Source organism: Rhincodon typus, chromosome 35 (genome assembly GCF_021869965.1).
Source record: "Rhincodon typus isolate 14 chromosome 35, sRhiTyp1.1, whole genome shotgun sequence".
Classification (NCBI taxonomy): Eukaryota; Metazoa; Chordata; class Chondrichthyes; order Orectolobiformes; family Rhincodontidae; genus Rhincodon; species Rhincodon typus.
The window spans coordinates 16,166,556-16,177,182 of NC_063366.1; positions in this window are offsets into that span (position 1 = coordinate 16,166,556).

The window sequence follows — 10,627 nt, forward strand, 5'->3', positions numbered from 1 at the left end:
CGGGGGACACTGGGGAGACTGGCTATGGGACTGTGCGGGGGACACTGTGTACGGGACTCTGCAGCAGATATTGGGTTTTGTGCCGGCTCTCCTTCCTGGTTCTTTGTATGTTAGACTTTTATTATGAACTTGAAAGCACTTTCTGCTCGAATATTTTGCTGTTGTCACTTAGTGTCATTGTTATATCTTCCACTGCATCCCTCCCCCTGGTCAGCCACTCTCCCTGTTGACATCCTCTCCCATTCCCAGGCTATGCCCACCTTCCCTATCTCTGCCTGTTTCCCTTTCTGTCACTCCCTAGCTCAGCCTCTCAGACCTGGTCTCTGTTTGTCTGTATCTTTCTCATTATTCCTTTCGTTCTTTCTTTCGTTCTTTCGTTCTTTCTTTCTTTCTTTCTTTCTTGCCCCTTCTACCTATCCCCTCTCTTCTCCATCTGTCCTTTCCCTTTTTTGTTCCTCCCCTTTCTCCCCCTCTGCCTCTCTCTCCCTCTTCCCCTCTGTCTCTCTTTTGCCCTCCCCCGCCTCTTTCATCACCCCCCCTTTCACCCTCCCCTCTGTCACCTCTTTCTCTCTCCCTCCACCCTCTCTCGCACCGTGCCCCCCCTCTCTTTCTCTGTCTCACTGTTCTCTCTTTCTTTCTCTCTCTCTCTCGCCCTCCGCTCTGTCTCTCTGCCTTTACTGCTGTCTGTGTTCTTTCTGTATACTGTATCTTTTTCAGTGGATATGTGCAATTTTCTTTCACATTTTCTGTATCATTAAGCTGCTTCCTTTCCCACTTTGCACTTTTGAAATTCTGCCGGTATTTAATTCCTTCCTGCCTGATCTCAATTGCTGTCTCGTTTTGCTATTGACTTATTTCTCTTTTTCCATTTTCCTCTTTATGCCTCAGTCCCTTCCAGTGTAGGAAGCTCTCTGTGAGACACCTGCTATTTTTCATGTTTTGAACAATGAGGTGCAGGTCTGGAGGGCCGATTGATTTCGGGGGGGTGGAGGTGGACCAGAAATACAGTGACGAGGTAGTCAAGGGCAGGACAGCGTAAAATGCACCTCATTCGGAGAGAACATTGAACAAGAGGTCATTAAGACTGATGGAGCATTTTCCTGTCGTGTGCTCCATCCTCCATTCCTCAAATCCTTTGGAGTTCTTGTCTATTTCTCCAAAGAGCAAGGTGGAGAGGTGGAAAGTCAGGCTCCATTTTCATAGATATTTTCATTGCTCCCCACCTTGAATCTGCCAACTGCCAAATGTGTCCATTGAGCAGTTCATGGAGTGTGTTTAGCATCAGCCACCAGTGTTGGTGAGGCCTGTAATCCACGAGTCCATCTCCAAGAGCGGGGGATGTAACATTGTAAAGCAAGTGTCCCTTAGATGGTCTGTGCATGACTCGGGGTATCCCAGTGTTCCTGTCCATCAACCATTAGCTACAAAGGGGGTGATCCCTTTGACAGGGAGTATCACAGACACAGTGGGATATAGACTGTGCAGCACAGAAGCAGGCTATTTGGGCCAGCTCGCTTCCATGCAGGCCTTAAGCTCCACATGAACCAGCTTCCCATCCATCTGAACGCCTTGTCCTTTCTCGTTCTCAATTCCTTCTGCCCCTTCCTCCTGCATTTAAGTAGCTTCCTGTTAGATGGAGTTGACCTCATCCACTCCAAACTGTAGGAAGACCCCTGTTGTCTGATTTGAGGTGATTATATGGAATTCTGTGTCAGGCTGCTTGGTGACTACCTTACCCCTATAGCCCCTAGCTCTGATTCTCTTCCCCCACACAGCAGTGAGAAACACTCTCTTTGCTCATTTCATTGAAAAAAAAGACTTCTTCAAAGTTATTAAAGGCCTCTGCATTTAGTTCTAGGCTTCTCCTTTTGAGAGTCGCAACCCCCAGCCTGTTTACCCACCCCTCCCCTGACTGTTTTTAAAAAAAAATCTAGTTGTGCTTTGCTGCTAACTGTAAGCTCCTCCTGCAGCAGTATGGCCTACTGCTTTGTGATTGTGTCCTAATTTCCTCTGCTCCCCCCCCACCCCCACCCTTTGCTTGTGTGTTGGGGAGGGGAAACCGCCGTGTTCGGAAAGTTTTTGTCGCGTTGTCTGCGTTTTTAACCTAAATTTGACGCCCTGGGCCGGTCATCGAGATGGGAACAGACCTGCTCCTCCCCCCTCACCCAATGCTTGAGATTCTTTTGGAGAAAAGATTATTTTGTTATTCTGTAATTTAAAGAAAACTACACATACACATCCCACCCACCCACATGCACATACACGCACATATATAAATATATATAGATATATTATATAAAAATAAAGGTTTTTGTTTTGTTTGTGTATTTATTTCGTAAAATGAAGTTTGTTTCTTTTTTTCTCTGCCTGTATAAGCTTTTTGTGTCTATTTCTTTGCCTGCAGCCCTGGTGGCTGTAAAGGTACAGCCCTCCCCAAGCACACAGTTTCTCCTGTGCCTCTCAGCTGTCTTCCACCAGCTTTTAAACCCACCAAGAGTCATAGAGATGTACAGCACAAACAGACCCTTCGGTCCAACCTGTCTGTGCTGACCACATACCTTAAATTAATCTTATCCCATTTTCCGGCATTTGGCCCATATCCCTCGAAACCCTTCTTATACATGTACCCAACTAGATGCTTTTTAAATGTTGTAATTGTACCAGCCTCCACCACTTCCTCTGGCTGTTCATTTCCATACACACACCCCCACTCTGCATGAAAACGTTGCCCCTTAGGTCCCTTCTAAATCGTATCCCTTTCACCCTAAACCGGTGCCCTTTGGACTCCCCCACCCTGGGGAACAGTCCTTTGCTGTCCACCCTATCCATCTTAATGCCCCGACCTGTGCTGCTTCTCTAACCGTTTCCCAACAGTAGTGTGTCCATCTTGGAGTTTCGAACCTTGTTAGGTTTTCTGTGGGTGAGCGTGTTGGTGACCCTGGGTGATGCTGTGCTTTTTGACCCCCTGGAATGGTGGTGTTTCCTAGCATCACTCTGGTTTTCAAGTTATGTGCCCACCTGCCCCTTTTTCTGCACACTCTCTTGATTTGCAGAATTTACCATCTGTTGGGATGAGATCTGCCTGCCTTGGTCTCCAGCTTATGTATTCACTCTTTTCACTACTTGTCTGGGTGAATGTAGCTGCAACAACACTCCAGCTCAGCTTGTCCAAGTTAAAGCTTTATTAGCAACCAGTCATCAGCTTAAGCATTCACTATCCTCACACTGAAGCAACAGTGTGTACAAGATGCACTGCAGCATCTCACCAAGGCTCCTTTGATAGCATCTTCCAAACCCACATCGAGAAGTCCAAGGGCAGCAGATACATGGGAACACCACCCCCTGCAAGTTCCTGTCCAAGCTGCTCACCAAAATGTGTTGCTTTTCCTATACTACTATTGAGTCAAATCCTAGTCCCTGTATCTGTGTTCTGAGAGCTGCAGCTCACCATCTTCTCCAAGGCAATTAGGGACGGGTAATAGATACAGTTAAGAGTCAACCACATTGCTGTGAGGTCTGGAGTTGCGTGTAGGTAAGGCTGGCAGTTTTAAGATGGGAATTTCCCTGTGACAATGTACACCATGGTCATCCTTAAACTCTTAAATCTTTGCATCAAATTCCATTGAAGGATTTGAACTCGGATTCCACCCCACCCTCCCCTCAGTCTGACAATAATACCAATGGGGTGTCGTGTACTCTTTATATTGACTAGACAATAAGCTAATTGGACATGATATGCATCATCACAGAAGTGATGCCACATGACTTTGATCACTCTTGCAGCCTCCTGGCAAGATGAAGCTACAGTAAGATGTTTCTTGCATGAAGTTAATACCTCTGTAGCCTTTGTAAATAGTCTTTAGTATCAGCAAAAGGCAGAATGTTATATGATGACAGTGAATGAAAGAGCAATATGCCATTATCAAGTAAACTGCATGCTCCAGTTAAGTAGGAGTATGGGCAAATTGGTGTGAGATAAATGTATTGCTGTGCAGCTAGCTGGTAAGATACATGCATTCAGTGGTTGTGCAGGGAGACGGTGACCAAGTCAGGCAGTAGATCAATGCTGAATGAACTACGTCTAAGGAAACAATAATGTTACGATAGCTTGAAAATAAATACCTTTATTTACTGTTCAGTTTTAATAAGCTGATACAGCCACAAAGGGAAGAATTGATAGTCTTGTCAGTTACGAACAGTGTTGCAGGGAAATGTGAGAATGGCTGTGTAAGAGAAGGACTAAGAGACATGACTGTTGTCAGAATCTTAGAAGAGACATTCCCTGAGCCAAGGGATGACTTAACAAAAGGCAATTCTAATGAGCAGACAGGCTGAGATCATGGAGCAAAACCAAATTGGGGAGGCCCCCTATACCGAAACTGACTAACTCAATGGAGTACGTGAAGTCTTAAAAGCAGAGGTGGCCAAACCAGAAGACGATGCATCAACTGTAACAGCCAACCATTATCGTTATGAAGTAAAACAAGTACAGGATGAAAACTATCTCAGTAGGGGACAGCTGCTATTTTGGATGAAGGGCCACTTCCAAGCTGTCATTTGTACGGATGAAGTTAAAACAGAAGCTCTTAAAATGGGCAAGATCCGAGAAATAGGTGATATCAATAATGCCTTTCCTGAGAGAACCAAGGGAAAGCTATTGGAGTGCTAGTGGCAGGAAACAAGACATTTTAATTTGGACACTGGTTTCCAGCAGCTTTTGTTCTCTCTGTTGGCAAAATGTTCTCTTTGACCATTGCACACAAAACTACATGGGTCAGGAATTACAGCATTCAAGGTCATAGGGCAGACCTTCAATATATGAGAAAAAAAATACTGAATCCTTATTTGTGTTTCTAAACCAGAGTTGCTCTCTCTTAAGCAGGGAACCCCTAACATACATCTGATTCGCAGCATAGAAGAACTGGAAAGATAAGACAAGTCTAAAGCTTTCAGAGCTGAGTTTCCACAGGATTAGGGAAGTTGAAGACAGCATCACATTACTCCACAGCCTGAAATTAGGATTTAGCTCAGTTGGCTGGATGGCTAGCAAGTGATGCCAACAGTACGGGTTCAATTTCCATACTGGCTGAGGTTTCTATGAAGAACTTATCTTCTCAACCTCTTTCCTCAACTGAGGCATGGTTACCTTCTGGTTAAACCACCACCAGTCATCTCTCTCTAATGAGAGAGCAGCCCTGAGACTATGGCAGCCTTATCTTCATATCCTGAAATGAAGCTATTGTGCCTGCTGGCACCCAGTTCCTCATCCACTCTTTCCAAAGATAATGAAGGAAATTGACTCTATGTTGAAACAATTCGTTATTTCACTTGTGATAGAACCAATGAACTGGTGCACCCAGGATGGTCCCAGTACCAAAACCTAACTGACCTGTTAAATGTACGATGTTATACACTGAGCAAAGCAGTAGGACACATTTGTGGGCTAGCAAAATCAGGAAAAAATGCAATCTTCCCAAAGCCGATACAAGTAATGTTTTATTGACAACTGATATTTGATGAAGAGCTGAAGATGTTCAAAATCTTCAATAGTTTCAATAGATTGCCCATTGGCATTGCAACAGCACCTGAAATCTTCCAGAGAATCATATTAAGCATTGAAGCGCAGGATGGATTTATCTGTAAATGAAACATTTCCTGACCCAAAGATCCACTCAGACAGAATATGACACTGGAATATGAGCTCTGCTACAACACCTACAGGACTTCCACTGAACAGCAAATGCAAAATCTCACAGCCAGCTACCTGATGTTCTCTGGGCACATCATATATGTGTCTGGTGTCACAGCTGATCCACAGAAGATCTTCCAGCTCCTCGCAATGTGGTGAAACTCCTTTGATTGATGGGTATCATAATTGATGGGTATCATAAACTAAATTGGAAAGTCACTGCCCAACTTAACTCATCAATGAGCTACACATTGGCTGTTAAACAGCACAATGCATTGTGTTAAAAGATCTGGAGGGTCTGATTTAACCTCAATGGTGAGGTTAATTACAATTACAGATTGAATTGTGAGAACTGATCTAAAGTAAATAAGTCACCGTGAAAAGACAGGACTTTTGTAATCCAGACAGTTCATTATCAAAAATCAAACTTTATCACTGCTCAGAATCTGTCTAGACTAGGTCGTCTTATAAGAAATTATTGTATAAAGCTAATTAGTGAACCTAGTTGCAATGTACATGTATACAGGTCTATTACATTCTTTGAGATTATTTGTCCTGAACATACAAATCTAAACCAATTTAGGACATAGAACTGTGTAGCTTCATACTAAGGCTCGTGGCTTTACAGTTTATGTTAGCTGTAATCAAGAACTTTTCTATTGCTAAATGTATGTCAGACTGGTGCTATGAAAAAGGTAATAGAATTATAAACCCCTGATTATTTTTTTGATTGAACAATATGATCGTTGCCGCATGCAGAAAATGACCACAGTTAAACAGAATACTGACTTTGCTGACTGGATCTTACACAGGACAGTCAAACTATAATTAATTGTTGAAAAATACATTCAATCCTACAGAGCTAGGAAGAAGCTCAGCTGATGTCTTTTGAGAAAACTCATTATCAACTGATATTTTAGCTAGCTCTGGCCCATTGCTATCCAGTATTATTGATGTAGATGCAACTTCTACAGGACTGAGAGCTGTAATATTTCAGATGCAGATGAATGCAGCAAACTGATCTATGCTTTCCACATTCCTTACACAGTCAGATCCTCAACAGAGATATGCAGTGACAGAAAAAAGAAGCTTAAGGTGCTACATGTGCTTGCAAAAAATTTACTGAGTAAGTTCTTCATCTTCACTTCAAGCTACTTAAGCCTCACATCATTAGTAGCACTCTTAAATTCCACAGTGTTAGTGAAAATGTCTAATATTCAACCTGAGGGCGATGAGGTTTGATGAGACAAAAAAGTACGGACCAGGAAAACAGCAGGCTCCAGCGAGTGTTTTACTATGTACAAGGCAATATTGTTTTTGCTGAGGAGGTGATTACATTGATAACAGTTACAGCTCTATCAGAAACAAGTCAGGAACAAAATGAAATCAAAGATCAGATGAAGGCTGTGCTCAGGTCAAAGAATGTCACATCAAAGGATGGTCACCACACAAACCACACACTTGCAATGTCAGTACTGTGAACAGCAAGGGGACCTGAGTGTAGTGGATGGGTCAATCATTTATGATGAGGGATTGGTCATTCCAAGAGCTTTGAGACTTGATATCCTGCAATGACTGCACCAAAGATAGCTGGGCCTCACAAATTGTTGGGCCAAAGCAAAATATTCAGTTTGGTGGCTGGGTCTCTCAAACTCATTGGAAGAGATAATACTGTATTACAGTTCATCATCAGATGATAAGGGAACCATTGATATCATTCTGCATCCCAACACAATGATGGAAATGTCTTGGGATAGACCTCTTTGAATATAAAGGTAAACTATTCTTGATCCTTGTGTATTATTGCTTGAGATGGTTAGAAGTCAAGAAATTGCAGGGACCCACATGTGAAGGAGTGATAGCATGGCTGAGGCAGAAACTTTTCAACACACGGAAGCCCAACCTTGTATCCTGAGACAGTGGACCACAGTTTGCTAATGAGTCCTTTTAAAGGTTCATTTCATATAGATTTCACCATGGTAGCAGTACAGTAAGTTGCCCTCAAGCCAATGGTGAAGCTAAAAGAGGAACGTATACAGTGAAAATGTTGCTGAAGTTGAATGATGATATTCAGCTTCTTTTTCTCAGCCTTTGTTCAACTCCACTCCAAGGAGGGTCAGCAACATGGGAACTCCTGATGATAAGAAGATTGAGAACTGTCACATATCTACTCATGACATGTGTACAAGACAATGTGATGTGAAAAAATTGAGGGAGAAAGAGGATGAGTCAGATGTGGGACAATGACAAACATCATAAAGCAGACCACCTACCAGACCACCAACCAGGAGTCATAGCTATGTACAGCACAGAAACAGACCCTTCAGCCCAACTCATCCATCCAGATATCCTAAATTAATCTAGTCCCATTTGGCCCATATCCCTCTAAACCTTTCCTATTCATATACCATCCAGACACCTTTTAAATGTTGTTATTGTACCAGACTCCACCACTTCTTCTGGCTGTTCATTCCATACATGCACCACCCTCTGCGTGAAAAAGTTGCCCCTCAGGTCTCTTTTAGATCTTTCCCCTCTTACCTTAAACCTATGCCCTCTAGTTTTGGACTCCCTTACCATGGGGAAAAGATGTTGACTATTCACCCTAGCCATGCCCCTCACAATTTATTGGATCCTATGGGCAGAGTTATCCCCTTTACGGGAGCTAAGTGTAGGGACAAACGTTTTCCAGTGGTGCCACACATGGCATCATGGTCAGGACGAGGTGGCAGGCAAAATGTGCATGACCTGAAACCTCCTCTGAACCAGCAAGGAAAGACCATGCATCGCACCAACTGTGCAGTTGGAAGATAGCTATGGTGGCAAGGTAGTGCCAGTCATTGTATCTTGACATTTCAGTGGAACCTGACCAGCAACACACAGGAGGAGGTGCATGGTAATGTCACTGGATTAGTAATCCAGAGCGCCATGATAACATTCAAGGGACGTGGATTCAAATCCCATCATGGCAGATGGTGACGTTTGAATTCAGTAAAAGAAATTAGCCTAATGGTGAGCAAATAAACTATGTTCATTGTTGTAAAAATTGGTTCACTATTGTTCTATAGGGAGGGAAATCTGTTGTCCTAACCTGGTCCTCACTATATGTGACTCCAGACCCACAGTAATGGGCTTGACTCTTAACTGCTCCTTTGGGGAATTACATGGACCACAAGCTGTGGCGTCTACATTCACACAAAAAAAAAATTTAAAAATTGTGCAGGCAATGATGATTCCACTGTCCACATGTTAAGCAAGACTGCACGCAGGCATCTACCAGGTTTCAATTGTCCTTGAAGGAGAGGGGCAGCAGATACATGGGAACACCACCACTTGCAAGTTCCCCTCCAACTCACTCACCCTCCTGACTTGGAAATGTTCCTTTAGTGTCACAGGCTCAAAATCCTGGAATTCCCTCCATGATGGCATTGTGGGGCAACCTATAGCCAATGGACTGCAGCGGTTCAAGAAGGCAGCTCACCACCACCTTCTCAAGGGCAACTAGGAATGGGTAATAAGTTCTGCCCCAGCCAGCGACGCCCACATTCCATGAGTGAACTAAAACGAAAAAGGCCAAGTCCTGTGGCAGTGGAGTATTGGCAGCGGACCACGTAGAACACACACTGGGTCAAAATATTCTGCAAAATGACAGTTTTTATTCTCCAGCAAGACCTGAGATTTACAGTATTCACTCCACGCACGCACACACACACACACACGCACACTTGGTATGGTCAGAGAATTGGATCAGCTCTCAGCAAACGCAGTTTCATGCACACACTGAACCATTCCAGGGGCTTCAGGTTGCTTCTCATAAGTCCCAATGAATGAGGCATGAACAGCACAGCAGCCTGCAGAAACTGTGTCAGAATGTTAATGTAAAGATCTCACAATCTGAAATAAATAGTGGTCCAACCCTTCATTTTAAGATGTTTTCAATCCTCTGACCACCACACCCCTCCTCTGAGTTATGTTCCTCCTACAAACGTGAGACTGAGGGGGATCTCTTCCTTGGAGAGGGGCTATTTGACTTGAATCGTCCATGTGATGACCAGATCGGCCAGTCCAGGTGAGAATCACTGGCATGGGGCAATATTCATATTGTCATAACAGATTACACTGATACCAACAGGAAGACACTGGATATAAATTGTGTCAGACCATGTAACCCACAATTATTAATAATATCAATCTAGGTGACACAAAGATTTAATATGGATTGAACGGGTATCACATGGATTTTGATAGTGTCAGGTTATTTAAACAAAAACACTGAGAGAATTAAACTTGGTGAATTGTCGGATTGACAGATGGGCCCGAACACCAACAAGGACTGTGTCAGATGAGGGATCAGTGTCAAACAGAATAACACATAGGCATCAGCAGTGCACCCCTAGGAAGTTAATAATGTCACCTGGGTAAACAATAGATGTTTGTGGCGACAGATAGGTTACAGATATCAGTAATGTTTGTCTAAGTAGATATTAATAACGAAACTGAGTAACACACAGAAATCAATTGCAGTAAATTGCAATGTCCATTCATATTTCAGTTTCCAATAAATGATAGAAAATGCACCATAAAATAGTCACAAATTTTCATCTCATTATTTAGTGCATGTTTTACAATAGCCAGTCCTCAATTTATTTGACCTTAATACACACTGAAAGTTCAGAATTCACAACAATCTTCTTTTCTAACTCATGGGCAGGTGATCATGTAAACAACCAATCATTTCATTCGGCTTAGAACTTGTCATGAAGGTACAAGGATGTAAAGTTTTAAAAATATTTAGGAACCAGTTAAAACATTTTTGCTTTTCTAATGTTTTAAGCAATTGCTAAACGTCTTTCAGTGGGTAACACTCTCACCTCTTCCCCATCCCATAGACCTGAGCATAAAGTTGAGGCTGGGTATTTGCTACGCTGTCAGACATAC